At 33.8% G+C, this 23,835-nt stretch overlaps 1 pseudogene; it reads left to right on the forward strand.

The window, feature by feature from the left end:
• The first annotated feature begins 249 nt into the window (after window positions 1-249).
• On the forward strand, window positions 250-23,641 carry LOC120144446 (annotated as a pseudogene).
• Window positions 23,642-23,835: the final 194 nt, after the last annotated feature.

The raw sequence follows: 23,835 nt of genomic DNA on the forward strand, positions 1-23,835 counted from the left end.
TCTAAGGATGGCCGATATTATCCGAAAGTGTTCTGTTCTAAGTTGGCTTGTGTCGGTCATAGTTGAATTGGCAAAACGCGGAATATTCGGTTCAACTATTCCCCTCTGTTCGTTTTGTAATAGTGATTCGGAATCAATTAATCATGCGTTGTGCCATTGCAACGTTGTTTGGAAAGTTTGGCAGCGATGGTGCAGCTTATAGAGATTGAGCATTATTTTTCCTTTGAACGTTAGGGAGTTATTCGAGGTATGGTTCTCGCAGAATATAAGAAGGCAAGTCCGAGATTTATGGTTCCTTGGTTTCTTTGGTCTGATTTGGAAAATATGGTTGTGCAAGAACAAAACCAGATTTAATGGGTCTTCTTTCTCGGTGGATCAGATTTTTAATGCTGCTTTGATTCAGGTTGCGATTTGGGCTAATTTATTATGGCTGCAACTGATTCCTTATGCTCAAGATTTTGTTCGAAGTCCGGAATCTATCATCTTCTGTGGTGGTCGTTATTTGTTGCTTGTCACTGGAGCGGGAGCTCTGTTTCTAATACTAGCTGGGTTTGTATATTTTTTGGTTCGCTGTATGCGATTTTGCTGTCTATTTTGGGTCTTCTACCTCTTGGTTTTGCACTCGGTCCTTCCTTCCAGCTCACTCGGTCATTCATTATAGGTTATGTTACGTTAATTTGCTTTACTGGAATTTTAGATTCGAATGGGGAGGTTGAAACCATAGTAGGCTGGCGTGATGTTAATGAATTGTTTATTTCATTCTTTGCCGCCAATGTTTAACTTTGGAGTTCACGGCATCATGATGTTCTTTGTACACCTGGGCGATGCAAGAAAGTAAGGAGCAGTGTAGTTCTCTGTTAGCTGTTGTTGTGCGTGTTTCATTATTTTCCTCTGCAGGGTTGCTGTTTTATTTCTTTGTTGCTGGGCGGGTTCAATCCTCTGTGGAAGTGTTTGTTATAGTCCTATAATAGTTGTTCTTTCTGTTATATTTCAATCGGGGGTTAGGTCTTTAGTGGTATTAGCTCTGAATGTGGTCTGTATAGTTTTTCTTGTTTATGGATTGGCTTGTTGTATGTGATTTTCAAATCTCTTTTTACCGCCTCAAGTTATACTCTTTTTCCTTTATTTAGGGCTAGGAAGGTTTTTTAACGAGGTACTTGAGGTGGTGTACTTTGTCTTGTTATTAATACAAAGTACCCTATTTAAAAAAAACAAGGATACTGTCATAAGATGTGAAGGAAATAAGGAGCAAGAAGATTACCCTAGTAAAGATTCTATGGAGGAATCATGGTGTACACGAAGAAACGTGGGAACTTGAAGAGGATATGCAATTTCAATGTGAACATCTCTTCTAACCAGGTAAATTTCAATAATGAAATTTATTTTTAGGAGGGGAGAGTTGTAACACCTCAAAACATGGGTTCATAATTTAAGGCTAAACTGAGGTGATTTATATCGACCCATTAGACCTCTAGAAAACCTTATACCAATTAAGTTTAGATTTGGGCTTGTATTTGGCGTAATTGGGAGAAAAAGGGGATCATTTTAATGTCTAAGTGATGTAATTTAGTTGAACCACTCCCCTTTATCCCTTATTTTTAGCCTTCTTTATCCCTACTTCATCCTCTTTATTTTTCATAGTTCTTCCTCTCCCAAGCTAAGTGTAAAGGTGGGAACTTGTAGGCTCTTAATCACATTTAAAAATTTCTAAGGTAAGAAACGAAATCCCAATATCCCAAGATTTAATCCAAGCCTCCTATTTTAAGATTTTTACCATGAAAAGCCTTAGGTGAGGGTTTAGAGTGGGTTTTGGGTTTTCTTTGTAATCCAAATATATTTTTAGAAGTTTGAAATCATATTTCTAATCTTTTTTAACCTTTAAATGAGTTAGTAACTCATCTACCTTGACCTTGAATAGTGAAAGAGGTGGGAGAAAGCTCTAAGGATAAATGAATTGAGAAATTGCCCCTCGGTTTATTTAAGAGAGTTTTCAAAAACTAGGAAACTAATGCAACACATTTCCAAATCTGTCATACCTTTTGTGAGTCGTTAGAATGCATCTAGCTAGAGAGTATTGTGTTGAAAAAACATAAACAAGCATTCACGGTAGATTCGTGTAATTGGTTTTTTAGCATGTTTAAAGACTTATTATGATCCTTTATTACATACATGAAACATTAAGAATGCTTGAAAACCTTAGTAGGATATTTAGGGTGGTTTTGTGAGTTAATTTCATGCACAAATAGGGCATTTCTAGGTTCGAGTATCGGTACTAGTAGAATAGTACTGATATTGTTAATTAGCTAGTTTAAAAGTAAGAGATTTTAGGAAGAGAAGTATCGATACTGCTGGTATGGTTTCGATACCCACGGGGTGGTATCGATACCTAGAAAACTTAGCAAATTCCAATAGGCTATTTTGGAATCGATACTCATGGGAGTACCGATACCGAGGGTAGAGTATCAATACTCCCAATAGAGGTATCGATACCGAGGTACTTTCAAAACATCAAAGTAAAATTTGGTATCAATACCCCATAAAGTATCGATACCCTAACTCAGGAGTATCGATATTAGTCTATCATAATCGATACTACCCACCCTTATCAGCTTGTAATAATAGTATAGTATCGATACCCAAGGGCGAGTATCGGTACCCTTATACATTATTGGGAAATGAACCCAATGAACTTAGAGATAATATTGAGGGACCTAATAACACTACAACACCATAAAATAAAACTACAAGTGAGAACCAATGATAAAATACAATTACATCTATAAACAATATCAATTAGGACGACATAAAACTAACATAGGTTGATGCTAGGAAAACAATCAGGACACCCGAGTTACTATAGCAGATGATGATAGCTTCGAAGTATTGAATGTCCTGATATCCTTAATCAAGTGCGCGAGGCATTTTAAGACTAACTAGGGACGGAGTACTTTCGAGTGGTGGGTTAGTTGGGTGTTTTGTTCAATGTAACGAATTTAAGACATCACCCTAAGTAGACCAGAGGGGTGTATGCCTTAAGATTTGTAACCCTCCAACAACACCATGATGTCTACCCTAAAGTAATGTGAAGTAAACATGTATACTCACTTTCTTCATTGCACTCGATAGCATGAGCATTTAATGAACACTTTTAGTATGGTGTAGTTGTTAGTGTGGCACTGGGCTAGTAAGCTCAGCGTTTGGAATTTATTTTTATGCGCAGGTCTTTTGGGGGAGCATTCGAGGAGCCCATCGTGCAACAGACGTTCCAGACAGTTCATTCAATAAAGTACGTATTGAGTCTTATTCTTAGAGGACGTGTATTATTTTGATATATTTATTTATGGAGCTCCCTGACGTAAACTTTATTTATTTACATTTATTTACTTTATATTGAATGGTTTTAAATTAATGATTTATAGAGGTTTTTAAAGAATATTTTTGGGTTAGCCACTCCGGTGGTCCTATGTGATATTATAATAGGCTAACTCTATGTCGTATCAGATTAGGGTATTACAACGCGTTTCACCTTCTGATTGGAGGAAAGAATTAAATTAATTAAAATTGAAAAACTGTAATTAGGTGCTTACATGTATCATAACCTAATTGGAGAATTAAATTTATTTAATTACATTAGAATTATGATCAAATTGATTGAATGTGTGAATTATGAGGACCAAATGTGAACATTAATACTTTGACCCAAATACTTTTATCAACCATTAACAAAAAGTGGTTTGATTGAAATGCTTAAATAGAATGATCGATGGTAAAACTAAAAGGTATAAACAGTTAAGTGATTATTGGTAGAGTTTACCCTAAAATTTAGTATGTTATATTTTGACCCAAATTATAATTGGTAATTAAGTTAGATTTTATTTTTATTTTAGTGTTAAAGATTACTTGGTAATTAGGTTTATTTAATAAAATAAATAATTAGTTAATGCAAGAATTTTTATGGAATAAGAATTCTTAGTGACCAAGTATTTGACTCTATAAATAAAGATTATGCTTTAGACTTTAGGGTAACGCGAGAGAGAATTATTTTAAAGAGATATAATTCTTTTTGGGATCTCCGCAACATTTGAGTTTATTTTACAGAGATGATTTTATAGGGAAGTTGGTAGAGTGTTTTGATATATACCGAGTTTTGGTATCTATATTGAGTTTTGAGATACATGTGATATCAAATATTTTTACTCTTTATGTTTTGAGAGAATTATTTTAAAGAGATGTAGTTCTTTTTGGGATCTTCGCAACATTTGAGTTTATTTTACATAGATGATTTTATAGGGATGTTGGTAGAGTGTTTTGATATATTTCGGGTTTTGGTATCTATATTGAGTTTTGAGATACATGTGATGTCAAGTATTTTTACTCTTCATGTTTTCTATGTTTATAGTGGATTACTATTCATCTTTTCTGTAGAGGTAGGCAAGGTTGAACCATGTTAAATCTCGTTTCCTTTATATGTCTTATTTTATGTTGATATCGATTTTTTGTGGAATTAAAAAAAGTAAATTATTATTGTTGATTTTGGTAACGATTTTTTGAGACATGCAAGATGAATTTACTACAATGAGTTTTTAGTTCCAGGGAAGTAATTCTCGATTGATCTACTGATACTTTGATGGATATGTGTAGTAATAGAAATTGTCGAGGACTTGACAAAAATACTTCAATGGATATGCAACTTACATAAAGAACGAAGCTGATGAAGATTTGAAGACCAATTTTTGATGAAATTTAGTTCAATGGGGAGATTTTTTATATTTTGACCCAAATTATATTTGGTAATTAAGTTGAATTTTATTGTAATTCTTGTGTTTAAAGATTACTTGATAATTAGGTTTATTTAATAAAATAAATATTTATTTTATGCAAGAATTTGTATTGAATAATAATTCTTGGTGACCAAGTATTTGACTCTATAAATAGAGATTATGTTTTAGCCTTTAGGGTAATACAAGAGAATATTATTTTAGAGAGATGTAATCCTTTTTAGGATCTTTGTATCTTTTGGGGTTTATGTTACATAGATGATTTTTTAGGGATGTTGGAAAAGTGTTTTGATATATACCAGATTTTGATATCTATATCAGGTTTTGGGGTACATGTGATATAATGTATTTGTACTCTTTGTATTATCTACATTTATAATGGATTATTGTTCATCTCGTTTGTAGAGGTAGACAAGGTCGAACAATGTTAATCTCCTCTGTGTATCTTATTTTATGTGTTGATATCACTTTGTTTTTTTTTCACTCCTAATTTCATAAAAGTTTTAATGATGATTATGATAATAAAAGTAATTTTTTAATATCAAATGGTTTAGATATCGATTTTTTTAAAACAAGCTTGATTTTGGTGTTTTTAAAAAATCCAGGAGTTGTCTCAATTATTATTGTTTTTGTAGGATTTGAATGTGTTTAGATGCTGATTTTGATTGTTCTTAATCATCTTTAATTGAGGGAAAATAATGACATCGAGTTAGAAGGCTTAGATCACACCAACAGTAAGATTTCTATCTTTTGATTCATTTTCATTATGTTTTAGAAGCATGATTTTATACTCTTTTTTTGGAAGCCTTAATGACTCAATAATATGTTTTCTAAGGTCCTTGGTGAGTGTATGATGAGGGAAAATAGTGTGGCAATGTTATGCAGTGAGTTAACAAGCATTTGGGGTTGAATTGTATAGTTGAACCATCAAGGTGAATAGGTGTCCATTCACTTGTGATGAATGCATTCAATGTTGAATGAAATTTAGTATGTGTAAAATCTAAAGCAAAGGTTATAAGTAGGTATACTTGTTGTTGTTAATTGATAATGTGAATTTATGATGTGTTGATTAAAGTATGTGATTATAGTGAGGGTGTATTTTGTGACATGATTTTTGAGGTATTGAAAAAATAGGATTAGTGTGAGCATGTGAACTATAATATCTTGACTGTGAGTTATGATGCATTAGAGTTAAGTGGTTAATGTGAATGTGTATATATTAAGACATAATGTTTATGAATTATGATGCATTTAAGGAATGTGATTTCTGGAATGTGAATTGCAAATGTGTATATGATATATGAAATGTGAACAATTAATTATGAATTGCATATGTTACACTTGATGCATGGCTATTTTAGAAACCTACTTTGATTATGTATATATGAATTCATGTTATGGGATGAGTGAAAATTTGTTGTCTATGGATGAGTGAGAAAATTCTTTGTCTAATTCATGTTGAGCATGGCAACCAACATGATTTGTGTTATAATTTATGAATCAGAAATGAATAAGTAAAACTATGCATCTTGTGTGTACTACTCTTGATGAACATGGATTATTTGGCAATTGTTCTTAATAGGACATTTGGACATCAAAGACGTGCCTAGGAAAGTGTACTCTATGTTTTCTAAGTGTGTGATAGGGAATATACGTGGTAAGGTTGGTGTGTTGACCTTGGCTCTGATAAAATTATGTGGTAAGTTTGGTGCCTTTAGCATAGCTCTAAACATTGTGGTTTTGGACCTAAGTAAGACTACAAATAAAAGGAATATGTATAGAGTTCATTTATCCAATTAATTTGTTGTATTCAGAAAAAAAGGCCGCTGATCTTAAATTAGAAACAATTGTGCAGTGCGTGTGAATTGCCATAAAGGTAATTGTGCATAAGTGTGTATGATTTACAATAATGAATATGTTGAATTGAAGCATGTCTATAATCTTATGTTTGTGTGCATTTGAGGTATAATATGTATACATCATGCAATGACATTATGGTATGTTCATTGAGGTAAGAACATGTGAGGTATGCATAGCATTTAGGTATGCTTTCCTTTAGACTTGAAATGTGCATCATACTTGAATGTTTATCTATTCACTGAGTATTGTAGCTCACACTTATTTTTTTGAGCTTTTTTTTCGAGATTTTTTCTTGCTCATTTGGGAGCTTGAAAGACAAGGCACTTGATGGTGATCAAAGCAAGGGGACATTGTAAGTTATTTGAACTTTGGTTTTATTTTGAGGTAACATGGGATCCTTAGTTGGGAATATATGATAAAATATATTCTCATTTGTTTGTTAATTCTTAAGCGACCTATGATAATAATTTTAGAACTTTAGATCCTTAATAAAGCATTATATATTAATAATGTTTTTTCTTCTTAAGTGTTCAATTGTACAAGTGTGCCTTAAGTGACCAAATGATTTTATATATGCCTTAAATAAATATTGGAGTGTTTAAACAAGTGACATTGAGTGAATATAATACGTTAGGCTTTTAAGTTGCACGAGATGATAAATAATGCAGAAAATAAATATGTGACTTGTGTTTAAGTTAACCATTTTGTAATATTTGAATTTTGATGCTAAATTCTTGTATGTAATGTTAAATGATGTCATGAAGCATACTATATATGTGTTTTGAAATGTTCTAAGTAGTTCAAGTGTGTCCAAGCATATTCATAGATCATAGGATTGTTTGTTTAGAAGTTTGATGGCTTGTTATTGCATGTTCATATGTATTTTGTACATTTCTTAGAAAAATGATCGAGCTCTTTGGAAAAGGATTGATCCATTTGTGAAAAAAGGATCAATCCCTTGAAAAATGGATCCATCCCTTTTGAAAGTTTACCTACTAGTTTGCAAAGATCTATCCCTTAAGATTTAAAACAAGAAAAATTTGTAAAATTATATTAATAAAAAACCCAAAATGTTCCCTAAGTCTTAAGATGGTCCCTAAACTTTGAAATATACTCAATGAGCAAGATCGACACCTTCTTATAGTTTTCCAGATCCTTCATGATTGTTAGTTGTTTGACAAGTTTGGGAAATGTATTTTTGGTTTTCGAATGTGCAATTTTGGTACATACGGTAGCAGTGGATGGTATTCGATTGATCCCAAAATATTCAAGTCGTGTTAGGGAGGGAACCTCCGAAGAATATGATTGAGGTATGTAGTTTCTTGGGTCTTGTTGGGTACTATCGTAGGTTTGTAAAGGGTTTTTCAATGATAGCTGTCATGATGAACAAGTTACTTCAAAAAGGGGTTTTATTCATGTGGCACAAAAAGAGACAACAAAGCTTTGAACAATAAAAAACCATATTGACCCAAGCTCTCGTTTTAACCGAACCCAAGTTAGGAAGGACTTCACCATATTTAATGATACTTTATTAAATGGTCTTGGGTGTGTTCTTATGCAAGAAGGAAATGTTGTATCTTATGCATCTAGTCACTCAAGACTCATGAGTGAAACTACCCTACCCACGATTTACAGTTAGCAGTCATAGTGTTTACGCTCAAGATTTGGAGACACTATCTTTTCAGTGAGAAATGTCACATCTTTACTGATCATAAAAGCCTCAAATACCTACTAATGTAGAAATAATTGAATTTGAGATAGTGTAGATGAGTTGAATTGTTAAAGGATTATGACTATGTGATTGACTATCGCGCAAGGAAAGCGAATGTAATTATCAACGCGTTGAGTAGAAAGTTGATGTCAAAACTGACGGTGTTGTTAGCACGTATGAGTTTCTCTAGTGATGGTAGATTGTTAGTTAAGTTACGATTAGAGCTCGAGCTAGTGAATGATGTAAGAAGGTTTAGAGTTCTGATAGCCACCTTAGGGCTCGCGTGGAGCGAGTCCAAGAGGCAAGGCCCTGAATTTTGAGTTGCACAAGGGAGATATGCTTTTCTTTAGAGGTCATATGTGTTTTTCTTTTGATGGATAGTTGGGAAAAAGGATCCTACAAGAAGCCTATTATAGCCCACTTTTAGTTTATCCAGGTAGCAATAAGATGTACCAAGAACTTTGATCATTGTATTAGTGGCCAGGGATGAAGAAGGAAGTGTCTAAGTTCGTTGCAAAGTGTTTAGTATGTCAATAAGTAAAGGTAGAACACTAGGTTTCTTTAGGGTTACTTCAGTTGATTCAGATACCGTAGTGGAAACGAGATAGGGTGACTATGGGTTTCATGACGGGGTTACCAATGACTAGGCAAAGGCGAAATGTAGTTTGGATCATAGAGGACCGATTGACCAAATCGACTCATTTTCTTTCTGTTAAGATTTATTATACCTTAGAGAGGTTAGCGCAACTCTATATATGTGAGATAGTGAGACTATATAGAGTTTCATCATCAATCATTTCTGATAAAGACCATCATTTCACTTCTTGGTTCTGGAAAACTCTTCACGAATCCTTAGGCACCAAGCTTCACTTTAGTATTGCATTATATCCTCAGACCGACAGCCAGTCCGAGCATACTATTCATATTCTAAAAGACATGCTTAGGTGCATCATGATGAACTTCAAAGGTAGTTGGGAGGACTACTTACTTCTAGTTGAGTTTGCCTACACTAATAGCTACCAGTCTAGCATCCAGATGGCTTCATACAAGGATTTGTATGGGTGCAAGTGTAGGACTCCGCTTTGTTGGATCGAGCTTAACAAAGGGAAGATAGTTGGCCCAGATTTGATTAGAGAAATCAAATAGAAAGTTTAGTTAATTCAAGGTCGGTTAAAGGAAACTTTTGATAGGGAAAGATTGTGTGTAGACTTGAAGCACAAGGATATTGTCGTGGGAGATAAAGTATTCATTAAGGTATCTCCATGGAATAAAGTACTTTAGCTTAGGCGCAAAGGAAAGTTTACTTCATGTTTTATTGGACCTTATGAGATTCTTGAGAGAGTCAGACCAATAGCTTGCTAGTTGGCCCTACCCGGAGTTGTTGTGCATCCACAATGTGCTCCATGTATCCATGCTTAGAAGGTATCATTTCAACCCTTCTCACATCATACCTTTAGAGTAAATCGAGGTGAGCCAAGATATGACCTATGAAGAAAAACATATAAGAGTCTTAGCACGAGAGGTAAGGAGTTGATGAACAAGTGAGTCCCCTTAGTAAAGATTATATAGAGAAACCACAAAGTTAAGGAAGAAATTTGGGAGACCGAGGAAAGTATGCAACTCCAGTATCCATATCTCTTCTATTTAGGTAAAATTCGAGGACGAAATTTTGTAATTGAATGGGAGATTTGTAATGCCCCAAATTTTGAGTTAGAAGTTTCGAGCTATCATAGGAATAAATTAAAATAAACCCATTAGTTGTAAGGAAGCCTTAGTCCAAGAGTTGTTGGGTTTGGGCTTAACTTTGGCCCAACATAAGTTAAAGAGGGTGTTTAAAACTTAGTAAGAAAGTAGGAGGAATAGTTGGGAAAAGGATCCTACAAGAAGCCTATTATAGCCCACTTTTAGTTTATCCAGGTAGCAATAAGATGTACCAAGAACTTTGATCATTGTATTGGTGGCTAGGGATGAAGAAGGAAGTGTCTAAGTTCGTTGCAAAGTGTTTAGTAGGTCAATAAGTAAAGGTAGAACACTAGGTTTCTTTAAGGTTACTTCAGTTGATTCAGATACCGTAGTGGAAATGAGATAGGGTGACTATGGGTTTCATGACGGGGTTACCAATGGCTAGGCAAAGGCACAATGTAGTTTGGATCATAGAGGTCCGGTTAACCAAATCGACTCATTTTATTTCGGTTAAGATGGATTATACCTTAGAGAGGTTAGCGCAACTCTATATATGTGAGATAGTGAGACTATATGGAGTTTCATCATCAGTCATTTCTGATAAAGACCATCGTTTCACATCTTGGTTCTGGAAAACTCTTCACGAATCCTTAGGCACCAAGCTTCACTTTAGTATCGCATTATATCCTCAAACTGACGGCCAGTCTGAGCATACTATTCATATTCTAAAAGACATGCTTAGGTGCATCATGATGAACTTCAAAGGTAGTTGGGAGGACTACTTACTTCTAGTTGAGTTCGCCTACACTAATAGCTACCAGTCTAGCATCCAGATGGCTTCATACAAGGCTTTGTATGGGTGCAAGTGTAGGACTCCGCTTTGTTGGATCGAGCTTAACAAAGGGAAGATAATTGCCCAGATTTGATTAGAGAAATCAGATAGAAAGTTTAGTTAATTCAAGGTCAGTTAAAGGAAGCTTTTGATATGGAAATATTGTGTGTAGACTTGAAGCACAAGGATATCGACTTTGTCGTGGGAGATAAAGTATTCATTAAGGTATCTCCATGGAATAAAGTACTTTAGCTTAGGCGCAAAGGAAAGTTTACTTCATGTTTTTATTGGACCTTATGAGATTCTTGAGAGAGTCAGACCAATAGCTTGTTAGTTGGCCCTACCCGGAGTTGTTGTGCATCCACAATGTGCTCCATGTATCCATGCTTAGAAGGTATCATTTCAACCCTTCTCACATCATACCTTTAGAGTAAATCGAGGTGAGCCAAGATATGACCAATGAAGAAAAACATATAAGAGTCTTAGCACGAGAGGTAAGGAGTTGATGAATAAGTGAGTCCCCTTAGTAAAGATTATATAGACAAACCACAAAGTTAAGGAAGAAATTTGGGAGACCGAGGAAAGTATGCAACTCCAGTATCCATATCTCTTCTATTTAGGTAAAATTCGAGGACGAAATTTTGTAATTGAATGGGAGATTTGTAATGCCCTAAATTTTGAGTTAGAAGTTTCGAGCTATCATAGGAATAAATTAAAATAAACCCATTAGTTGTAAGGAAGCCTTAGTCCAAGAGTTGTTGGGTTTGGGCTTAACTTTGGCCCAACATAAGTTAAAGAGGGTGTTTTAAACTTAGTATGAAAGTAGGAGGAATAGTTGGGAAAAGGATCCTACAAGAAGCCTATTATAGCCCACTTTTAGTTTATCCAGGTAGCAATAAGATGTACCAAGAACTTTGATCATTGTATTGGTGGCTAGGGATGAAGAAGGAAGTGTCTAAGTTCGTTGCAAAGTGTTTAGTAGGTCAATAAGTAAAGGTAGAACACTAGGTTTCTTTAGGGTTACTTCAGTTGATTCAGATACCGTAGTGGAAATGAGATAGGGTGACTATGGGTTTCATGACGGGGTTACCAATGGCTAGGCAAAGGCACAATGTAGTTTGGATCATAGAGGTCCGGTTAACCAAATCGACTCATTTTATTTCGGTTAAGATGGATTATACCTTAGAGAGGTTAGCGCAACTCTATATATGTGAGATAGTGAGACTATATGGAGTTTCATCATCAGTCATTTCTGATAAACACCATCATTTCACATCTTAGTTCTGGAAAACTCTTCACGAATCCTTAGGCACCAAGCTTCACTTTAGTATCGCATTATATCCTCAAACTGACGGCCAGTCTGAGCATACTATTCATATTCTAAAAGACATGCTTAGGTGCATCATGATGAACTTCAAAGGTAGTTGGGAGGACTACTTACTTCTAGTTGAGTTCGCCTACACTAATAGCTACCAGTCTAGCATCCAGATGGCTTCATACAAGGCTTTGTATGGGTGCAAGTGTAGGACTCTGCTTTGTTGGATCGAGCTTAACAAAGGGAAGATAATTGCCCAGATTTGATTAGAGAAATCAGATAGAAAGTTTAGTTAATTCAAGGTCAGTTAAAGGAAGCTTTTGATATGGAAATATTGTGTGTAGACTTGAAGCACAAGGATATCGACTTTGTCGTGGGAGATAAAGTATTCATTAAGGTATCTCCATGGAATAAAGTACTTTAGCTTAGGTGCAAAGGAAAGTTTACTTCATGTTTTATTGGACCTTATGAGATTCTTGAGAGAGTCAGACCAATAGCTTGTTAGTTGGCCCTACCATGAGTTGTTGTGCATCCACAATGTGCTCCATGTATCCATGCTTAGAAGGTATCATTTCAACCCTTCTCACATCATACCTTTAGAGTAAATCGAGGTGAGCCAAGATATGACCAATGAAGAAAAACATATAAGAGTCTTAGCACGAGAGGTAAGGAGTTGATGAATAAGTGAGTCCCCTTAGTAAAGATTATATAGACAAACCACAAAGTTAAGGAAGAAATTTGGGAGACCGAGGAAAGTATGCAACTCCAGTATCCATATCTCTTCTATTTTGGTAAAATTCGAGGACGAAATTTTATAATTGAAGGGGAGATTTGTAATGCCCCAAATTTTGAGTTAGAAGTTTCGAGCTATCCTAGGAATAAATTAAAATAAACCCATTAGTTGTAAGGAAGCCTTAGTCCAAGAGTTGTTGGGTTTGGGCTTAACTTTGGCCCAACATAAGTTAAAGAGGGTGTTTTAAACTTAGTAAGAAAGTAGGAGGACTGAAAGTGATATTAGACCAAATTTTGAAACAAAGGTTGAATACCCATTAATTTGGGTGATATCACCATTTGTGCATCCACCTCTTTTCTCCACAAATGCTTGTCTTCTTCTTCTCTTCCATTTTGCACATTCTTCCTCTCCATGCCATAGAAAATGTTCAAGCTTTTTAGTTTTTGCAATCCTACATTAGAATTCTAAGGTAAAAATCAAAACCTACTCATCCTAAGCTTAAATTTAAGCCATCAAACAAAAGGTTTGAGTCATTGTAGCCATAAGTGGGTTTTAGTGGGAGTTTATGAAATCCAATGTTCCATAATGTATTAATAGATTTAAGTGTTAGAAAGTGTTCTTAACTTCAATCCAAGCTCCTAGAATGAGTTAGTAATTCATTTACCTTGTTTTGATTAGTGAAAGAAGTGAGAGAAGGTTCCAAGGCAAAAGGGAATGAGAAGTTGACCATTGATTAATTTTGGAGAGTTCTCGTCAACTAGGAAGTTAAGGTAATACATTTATAACTTTCTCATATCATTTATGAGTCATTAGGATGCATCTAGCTATGAAGTTGAAGTTATTGAGTATGAATGAGCTTTAATGGAAGATTTGTGTATTTGACGTTATTAGCATGTTTAAAGACCTTTTATGACCCCTAATAACTGACATAATACTTCAAAGAACACTTGGGAACCTCAATAGGGCCCTTAGAGGAGTTTAGAGAGTAAAATTTGTGCCTAAATAAGGCACTTATGGCCTTGAGTATCGGTATTTGAAGAATAATATCGTTATTATTCTTTAGTTCACTAAAAACAAAGGGGTTTGGGAAGGAAAGTATTGATACCCCATTAAGGGGTATTGATATTGTTAGCCCAATATCGAGACCCACAGGACAGTCTCAATACTGAGCAGCCCTGACTGATGGTAGTAGGCCATTTTGGTACCGATACACAGGGGAGTGTCGATACCAAGGGATAGTGTATCGATACTTCCATCGGGGAATCAATACTAAGGAAATTTTAGAAACATCGAAGAAAAAATTGGTATCGGTACCCAAGCGTGAGAGTATCGATATTGGCCCAGTAGTATCAATACCACATCTCAAATTTTAGTCTATTTTAACTCCATAGTATCGATACTCAAGGGTGAGTACCCATATCCACAAACATTTTTAGTTAAGAAACCCAAATGTATTTAGATGGATAATTAAGGGACCTAAGAATGCCTTAATAACCACGAATAAGATTTCAAGCGAGAACACTCATTAATGATCAATTACATCTAGAAACACTATTAAATAGGAGAACATAAAACTAGCATTTTTGTCACTCGGGAAAACAATAAGGACACCTTAGTTACTTTATTTAATGATGATAACCTCGAAGTATAGATTGTCCGAATATCCATAGGTAGTGCGTAAGGCACTTGAGACTAAACTATGGCACAAGGCCTCGACAATCGCAAGGGGTGGGTTATTTGGATGTTGGAGCTAATGTAGTGATTCTGGATCCTAATCCTATGTAGACTAGAGGGGGTGCATCAGCTCTGAGATACAGTAATCCCTTAACTATACCATGATGTCTACTCTAGAGCAATGTGGGTATGCATGCATGCTCACTTTATGTTTTCGTACTCGATAGCATGTACATTGGTGAACACTTTAGTATGATCTCATTGTCAGTGTGGCACTGGGCTTGTGAGCTCAGTATTCAGAAATATGTTTTTATTTGCATGTCTTTAGGTTGAGCATTTGTGGAGTTGGTTGATCAGAGAAGTTCCAGACAACCGAGTAGTCCAAGTATATCTTGAGTCTTATTCATGTATTTAAGTTGTAAATTACCATGATATTTGATTATATTGTTTTGATATACTATTTTGGGAGCTCCCATGTATTGTAAATGTATAATTGTTATGTTTCTTAATTTATGGAATTTGGATGACTATCCAATAACATTTTATGGTTATTTTAAAAAAGGAAAAATTTTGGGGTAGCCGCTCCGGTAGTCTCGTGTGACATTCTAATCGATCGAATGTGTGTCGTATCGGATTAGAATGTTTTATCTTTGTGTTTGGGGACACCTGGAATTACACAGTTCGAATGGAAGGTTGAAGCTTCTGAAAGCTTATTGATGTGGAAGTATGGCTAGCTTAAGGTGGACTGGATAGGATTGGTGAGATTAGGGTTTATAGACCCTAATCCATGACAAATTTAGTCCATGGTTCCCAATTAGATTGGATGATGGAGGATCCCAAATTTCGGCCGATTGGGCCAGATGAAATGGATTTGATACACCTGTAATGCTTGGTTTATGGGTCTGTTTGGATTAAGTGGTTTGTTAGGCTTAATGTTATAGAAATGGTTTAATGGGTAAGTTGCAAGGGTTTAATGTAAATGGTAATGGGTCAAAAATGATATATCTTGTATTAGGCTTGAGTTAATATGGTGGGTATTTTGTTGTAAAATGGACATTTGAACATGTATTTGGAGAGTGAACTAAATATTAGAATCTAGATTTTAATTTGTTTGTTTATTCTTGTTTCAATTAATATAGAGGAGGAATAAACACATGGGTTAATCCATAATTCAATTAATTTGGAACATCAACACCGTCCATTGAGACCCTTTGCTTTTGATTGCGAAATTACCCAAAATCATTCGAGTTTTTTCAACTTTCTCATCACCCATACAATCATCCATTGACTTGTGGCATTATCGACCCAAAGCAAATTAACAAATGTACCAGAGCTTGAAATAACTTGAGTTTTTGAATGTTTCTTCAAATATGCATTCGCCTTAAATTTTGATTCAAAAACCTCGCAGACAAAATTAAGTTATTACACTCAAAAAGAATTTTTATTTCACAAATGAATAGTTCACCTAAGAATGAGATTTTGATTTTATATAGATTTTTGGTATGAAATTTATGATATAAGCTAAGTGTTAAAGTTTGAAAAAAATGAAGAATCAGATCGAATAAATATTTCAAGAAATTTTACTAGATGGTAGAGCAAGGGCAAAAATTTATTTTTCCTAATATTAGGATGAATATTAACCATGGTATTTAAAATTATTTTCATGTTCAATTGTGACCATTGGATTAAAATGATTTGATGATAATTTTAGTGAACTTCTAAGGGTATTTCAGTAATTTCACCAAAAGGACATGTTGGTAATTAAACTTTACTACAAATATACAGTTTTAATTTCTCCATTCCAAAATATAATATGTTCCCAATAGTGGTGACAAGCTTGAGGTAGATAAATAAGAATTCAAATAACTAAAGGTTATAATGGTAAATACACTATTAAAGTATATCATTTTATTTGAATATATTAAGTAAAAAATATGAAGAAATTTATTCATATTTACAGTAAGAGTTCCATCCAAGGAGAAAGAAAAGAAAAATTGGAAAAATCTTCTAAAGTAATTTCGAGCCCCAATCTTCGATTTTTTTGACATTTTCAAGAACTACAAATTTGTTCTTTATAAAATTCTCTATAATCTGATACCATTAATTTAAGAAATCAAGTTTACATGCTCTTTAATTTTGAGGTTAAATATTTTTAGGGTTTATGGACTCAAATGAAACAAGATTGGATTTTGAAGGATTAAAGGTTGTGTTACGATTTTTGAAGCATGAATCAAGTTATATTCTTTGTTTGAGCTAAAATCCCTAAAATTTAATTTTAGGGTTGTTGAAAACATTTTGATATTTCGATATAACAAATTAAGTTAAATGAATTTTAAGATTTTCCAAATGATTTTCTAAGTATATTTGATATAATTATTCGAATATCAAAACATTACTCCAAATATTTCAAACTCATTTTTAATCCTTACTTAAGTGTAAAATTAAGTTTTAATCTTAAAACACCCCCCCCCAGGGGGTACCGATTCCCCCTGAATGGTTTGGCTCCGAGATTTCCAGAATGCTCGGAGGGAACCGATTCCCCCATAGGGGGTACCGATTCCCCCTGTTCAACGGTCGAAATATTTGAATTTTACACTTAGGGAACCGATTCCCTATGAGGGGGAACCGATTCCCCCCACGCTCCAAGCTGTTTTATTAATTGTTTTCACACTAAAACGGCTATATGATCTTCACTAATCATCCCCAACGTTCATAAGTGATTCAAGCTATATTTAAACAAGTTCTGAAGCCCTTGATCAACAAGAAATTATAGAGAAACAAGAGAGAAAGCATCAAACACCAAGTTTGTGCAAATCAAGCCAATTTTCCTTTCAATATTCATCTTGCTTTCAAAGAACACCATTTGTGGTCATTTGTAAATTATTTGTGAGTGTTCTTTTCTTGTTCTAGAATTGTGCAAACATCTTACCTTGTGAGGTTTTCCTTGTAAGTTTGCAAATTTGTAATATTCTCTTTGGGAAAGAGTGTTCTCAAGAATTAGGGTATATTCTTGAGGGTGTTGTAAGGTTATCTCTTTGGCCTCAAAAGAAAGAACAAATTAGTGAATTTGTTGGAAAATCCTTAGTGTGGATAGCTAAGGTAGTGGACGTAGACTTTGATTGAGAAAGTCGAACCACTCTAAATCGCTGTGCAATTACTTTCAATTTTCTACAAAAGCTTCCACCAAATTTTTAATTGCCAATTCACCACCCTCTTGGCCAATTCCGTCAAACGATTAACTCAACAAGGGTTTTATTAGGGACTGGAATTTGAGATTTTAAATGAGGGATAATAGTTCTACATGCTTGATTAAGGTGTGTAAAGGAAAAATATATGCTTAAACAAGTTTAGTAGCCATTTCTGCAACTTTCAAAGTTATGGGACCATTTTAGCAACTTTGAATTTTAAAAGGAACTGATGTTTAAATGTTAAATACATGCCGGAAATGAATGGGTGAATGTTGTACAAGCTTTGAAATGTTGATTGGATCAAAATACATGATTTAGGCACTAAGTGACTAAAACGACAAATTTCAAAATATAGAGAATGCATTCGGAAATTAGATCTAAGGGAAACTTAGGTTAAGGGGATTTAAAGACATTTCTTTCTATGTGTACATGATTAGATAGATTCCAATATGTGTTTTTAAATTTTTGTGATATGTATTTAAAGTGTTTATACACATCAATCAAAATCGACATCAGATTAACAATTTAGAAAAATAGAAAAGGATTGAATTTAAAGTTTAGTGCAGTTTATATTTTGAATTGTATAAAAAATGTCAAGTTGGAGTGTGATGTTAGCATAATATGTTACATGGATATTCTATATATTATTAGCAAAACTTGCGAAGAATTTACCTTGTTTATATTGATATGATATTTTATTTCATTTATCATATACTTGACATGTTTTAAATATGTTAAAAAGTTGAATATAAAATGCAAATACATTTAAAATATTTGAAGCATATAACAACATTTGAAGTTAGTTTTAAAACAATTAAAATATGAATATTAATCATGATTTTTTTCTTCGAACCTTATATTAGTAAATTTGTAAAAATATTTTTTTAAAAATTAAAATTTAGAAGTACATAACAGCAACCTTTAAATAATTTAGAAATATGAATTTAGATTTAAAGTAAAAATATTACGAACTTAAAATAAAAAATATAATTTAATATATATATATATATATATTAAATTATATATTAAAACTATTCGACCGAGTATCCAGTTATAAAAAAATTTCGACCCAAATTTGATCTAACTACCCAGAAAAAAATCATGGTTCGAGTATCTGAACGGGTCAAATACTTTTTTAGTGAACTACCTATTTTTTAGGGTTTAGATCGACAATCAACAAATCAGGTTAACTAGATCAATAAATTTTAACAACCTTAATCTTGAGTATGCGATGAGTGTAAATGTTCTTGAATAAGATACTAAAATCATTATTTTAGTTTAATGTTCTAATGTTGTTTTTAAGCGAAATTGACCCAATAGGCTATACTGATAAAAAAATCGTCCATTAAGTCATCTTCAAAATTAATTGAGGATATACGGTCTAAACCAAATTCGACAAGCCCACATGATGAATTTATTGAAATAATAAATTTTTATCTAAACTCATCACGTTGAACTGACAAATTTTAAAATATATATTTTTAATAGAATTTTATCACATCAAAGTTACAAATTTCAATAAACTAAATTTCACATCAAACTAAATTTCACGTTTATACTGGAAACCAAATAGGGGATTTATCCGCTGAATATGTGGTGGGTGGTCACTGAAAATCAATTTCAGAGGGTTTTATCGGTCCCTCCCAGAAGCTTGCAACTTAACAAATCCAGACCTACCATAAGGTTTAAGCTCGTTATCAATCCATGCTTGCAAAGCATGAGATGGAACCCATGCTTACAACACAAACATAATAATAATTTTAAAAGGATGAAGTTTATCGGAGATCACCAGCGAGTTTGAAATTAATTTTTTTTAGGGATTTGGATTATTTTTAGTATTTTAGGATAAAAATACAGTTATTTTGAAAATAATAATATTTTTAAGTTTTCTTTAAAATAAATTTTAAAAAATATAAATATGTGTTATTCAACAATCGCTATAGTTCACACACTTAAAAATACAATATCAGAATGTTAAACATCTATTTTTAACAAAAGAATTCTTTTAGTATATAAATTTAACTTTATGTATAGTTTAAACACTTATTTTTATATTAAACTTTAGTTATTTGATATAAATTTATAGATAAAAATAACCGTTCGACACAACAAAACATTTAAACTTAAAGTAAAGAAAGTTTGGAGTTTTATTTATATTAATGTTAAATATACATATTATATTCAATAAAAATAATTATACTCTTACAAATATATAATAAATACAAATGCTAAAAAATAATACTTGTAAAAAATGAAAATTTTAAATAAACCATAGCGACAAAAAGTAACGAAGGGGCAGATAATTTGTGTGTCAGATACACGATAAGCAGAGACTTAATCCGTCGGTTCTATTAATCGTTTTGTTGTTAAACGAATTAAAACATTTAAAAAAAAATCAAATTGAACAAAGTTCAATTAATTTGACTGGTTTTAAAAATATTTAAATTTTCTTATAATTTTTATTTAATATATAATATAATATAATATAATAAATATTTAATATTTAACCAAATTAATTGAAGTAAACAAATTAGACTAAGATTAAATAGTATACAAATAATATATATATATAATATATTTAATATTTTTAATTAATTTATCAGTTTTAAATTAAAATAACTGATAATTAAAGTTTGAAAAATATTAATTAATAATTGAACCAGCTTAAAATTAACCTAGCTATTAATTAAAAAACTTTAATACGATTGATTAATTCAATTAAAATTGAAATTTGAATACTCCTAATAGTGATTCCCGGAAAAGCCCATTATTAGTCGAATCCTTGAACGATCCGACCCGAAATATAATTATCCGTTTCTTGGGGTCCGTTTTTCCCTTTTCTTTTGTCAGTTGAGTTTCTTGTTTTCCTTTGCAGAACTCACGCACAGGGACGCAGAAACCCGAAGTTGAACTTATACAGCTTCTCCTTCGCCCTCTCCATTTCGACTCCGTGGAGTGTATTTGGGATCCATGAAGGCCTTGCAACAACTAGAGTCTATTCGAAATGAACATCCAGAGCTGTCGGACTGGTAAAATTCTCTTGCAGATCTGTTTCAGAAGAAGCTCTGGCATCAGCTCCCTGTCATGATCGAGCAGTTCGTTTCTCTCTCCTCCTTTCAGGTCTTTCACTCTACTCCTTATTGTTTGGCTTTGGAATCTGTAGATATCTTCTATATCGCGGTTTTAAGATTTGGGGAGATAGGGTTTTTGAATGGACTTGATTTCTTTCTTTTTTCTTTTCCTTCCCCCCCTAGGGTTTTATAGTAGAATCCGTATTTCATTTCGGGGATTGATTAGGGTTTAATATTACTCTACCGTTTCATTTCAATTTATTTTATCTTACTATTTTTCAGTTTTACATTTGGAACGAAATAAACAAGAAATGTTTAAATCTTTGATGTTTGATAACTCGAAGATTATTGGAGAAAGTATATTCGGTTGGGTTTTGCTGGTTATCTTTCATTGTAATGTTTTTGGTCTTATAATTGTTGTAGTAAAAATACTAGTGGAAATCTTCACGTTTAGATGAGGTGCACGCAGGATAAAGTATATGAAAAAGGAAATTAGCATCTAAAGCTTTTTCATGTTTATGTCAGGATAAAAATTCTCTTAATTGTAGAATTTAAAGTGTTAGGGGCGAGGTTATGGATGAATAACTAATCTGAAGTGTGATTTACTTGCTGAGCTTCATTTTGAAAAGTTGGCTTTCTAATTGTTTTAGTGGCTCATGCCTATATAGTAGCAAATGAAAATTTTACCCCATGTGCTAGATGTGGGCTATGTCATCTAACATCTTATATCACCTGTTTCTCGTAAATTCAGGCTGGTTGTATCCTAACTTTATCACTGACTTTGAGACCAAGATTAATCCTCTCAAGCCTGCACATGTTGCTGTTGTAGTTTCTCAGCAGTACTCAGAGAAAAAGGCTTCTATTAGTTTTCTTGAAGGGGTGATTGAAAAAGTTCAGGTTACTAAAGAGCAGTGCATAGAAGAGCCAATTCTTTATACGAAGATGCAAATTTCAAAATTCAAGCTTGAACAAGGTGATCGAAAGGAGTGCAAGAAACTTCATGTTGGACTGGAAGGGAATGGTGGTGTTGTTGAGACATTTTGGACTGCGTGTTCGCGATGTAGGTTGTTGCATAAATTTGAAAGGAAGTATTTGGGTTATAATTTGGTTTGCCCAAGCTGTAAGAAGAGCTTTTTAGTTGTGGAGGTCGATGGAGAAGGTGGTGATGGTCATGATGAAAGTACGGAAGAAAAAGAAGTGTTGGCCTCTACAGTAGGTGAGAGGTTGAAGAGGAAGATGGCGGAGAAAATGGATGGGCCCGGCAATGATGGGTTGGAGGGGTCAAAGGGTAACGGTGAGAAAATTGTAAGTGTAGGCTTAAGGAAGAAAGCTAGTGGTGAGAATTTGAAGGAGAAAGAGAGTGGTGATGCTGAGGAAGAAGCAAATGTTGGTGTGGGGAGATTAAGGAGCAGGGGTTCAAGGAGGACAAGAACTGTTGGGCAGATATTGGCAAGGCCTGTAGCTGCAAAGGTGGGAGATGAGATCGCTGAGAGATCAAAGTCAAAGAGGGTAAAAGTTGTAGAGGAGACAATGACACTTGCGGAAGTGCAGTTGGAAATGAAGCGAAAGGTGAATCAAAGAAAGGAAAACACAAATAGAAAAGAAAAGGTGAAAGATGTGGGTGACAAGGAGAAAGTAAGAGAGGGACATGAGCCTAAACAAGATAGTCTTTCAAAGAATGAGAAACCGAAGGCATCAAGGAAGAATACAAGTTTTGAGATTGACAATCAAGGACCTTCACAGGCAAGTGTGAATATGGGGATTATTACATACTCAACTAAGAAAAGAATTGTAGATTTGGAAGCTAAGGCTCAAGAGGGTGTGAAGAAGAATCAAAATTCAGAGATAAAAAAGCAAGGGACATCTAGGAAGAGAGTGAATTTGGACATTGAGAAGTGCCGTGGTTATAAGAGTAGGGACATGGAAATTGTGATTGTGGAAGACTCAGATTTCTACGATTTTGATATAGATAGATCAGAAAAGTATTTTAAGAAAGGGCAAGTGTGGGCTATATATGATGATGATGTTATGCCTAGGAAATATGGGTTGATTGAGGAAGTATTTTCAGTAAATCCATTTGAAGTGACGATGAGTTGGTTGGATTTTCAGAATAATGGGGATGACAGATTGATGGGTTGGGAAAGAATGGGATTTCATGTATGCTGTGGGAGATTTAAGGTTGGCAGGAAGAGTTCCATTAACAGTTCGGATATCTTTTCGCACATGGTAGAATCTGAAAGGGAAGCAAAGGAATTTTATAGGATTTATCCGAGGAAGGGCTCGTTTGGGCTGTTTATAATGAAGCTAAGTTGGGTTTAGGAGCAAGAAATCTTTCAGTCAGAGATAAACACTGCTATGACATAGTCATGCTTTTAACAACCTATAGTGACATTGATGGGTTGAGCATGGCATATCTTGAGAAGGTTGATGGATTCAAAACGATATTTAAGAGACTGGAGATTGGATGTCAGGCAATTAGATGGCTCGAAAATGATGATATTAGATTGTTTTCACATCAGATTCCTGCTCGGATGCTTTCTAGTGATGATGTACCTGATCTTTTGAGAGATTGCTGGGAACTTGATCCTGCTTCACTTCCTCCTGATCTTCTTGCAATTGGTCGGGAATGATGATATGTATTTCAGAAACCTGATTTTCTTACCATATATGCACTCTATTCACATAATTGTTTAGGGGGGTCGAATATGGCTCGAGTACAGTATGGTGCAGAGACAGATATGAATTCTTAGTTGCTTTATAATTTCTATATTCTAATAGTTGTTGCAATAGTTGTTACTTGGAGGAGTTAACTTATGAAATATTTTAATAATATCTGTACAGTGTTGCAACTTTCTTGACTTGTTAACATGGTTAAGCAGGCATTTGTTTGGCCGAATTTAGTTGTCAGTTATACATTTGACAACAAAAAATGCATAAAAAGGACATACCTCCGTTTGGAAGATAATTCTAATTGTGAGATAGCTACTAAA

The sequence above is a fragment of the Hibiscus syriacus genome, unplaced genomic scaffold (assembly GCF_006381635.1).
Source record: "Hibiscus syriacus cultivar Baekdansim isolate YM2019G1 unplaced genomic scaffold, ASM638163v2 tig00110890_pilon, whole genome shotgun sequence".
NCBI lineage: Eukaryota > Viridiplantae > Streptophyta > Magnoliopsida > Malvales > Malvaceae > Hibiscus > Hibiscus syriacus.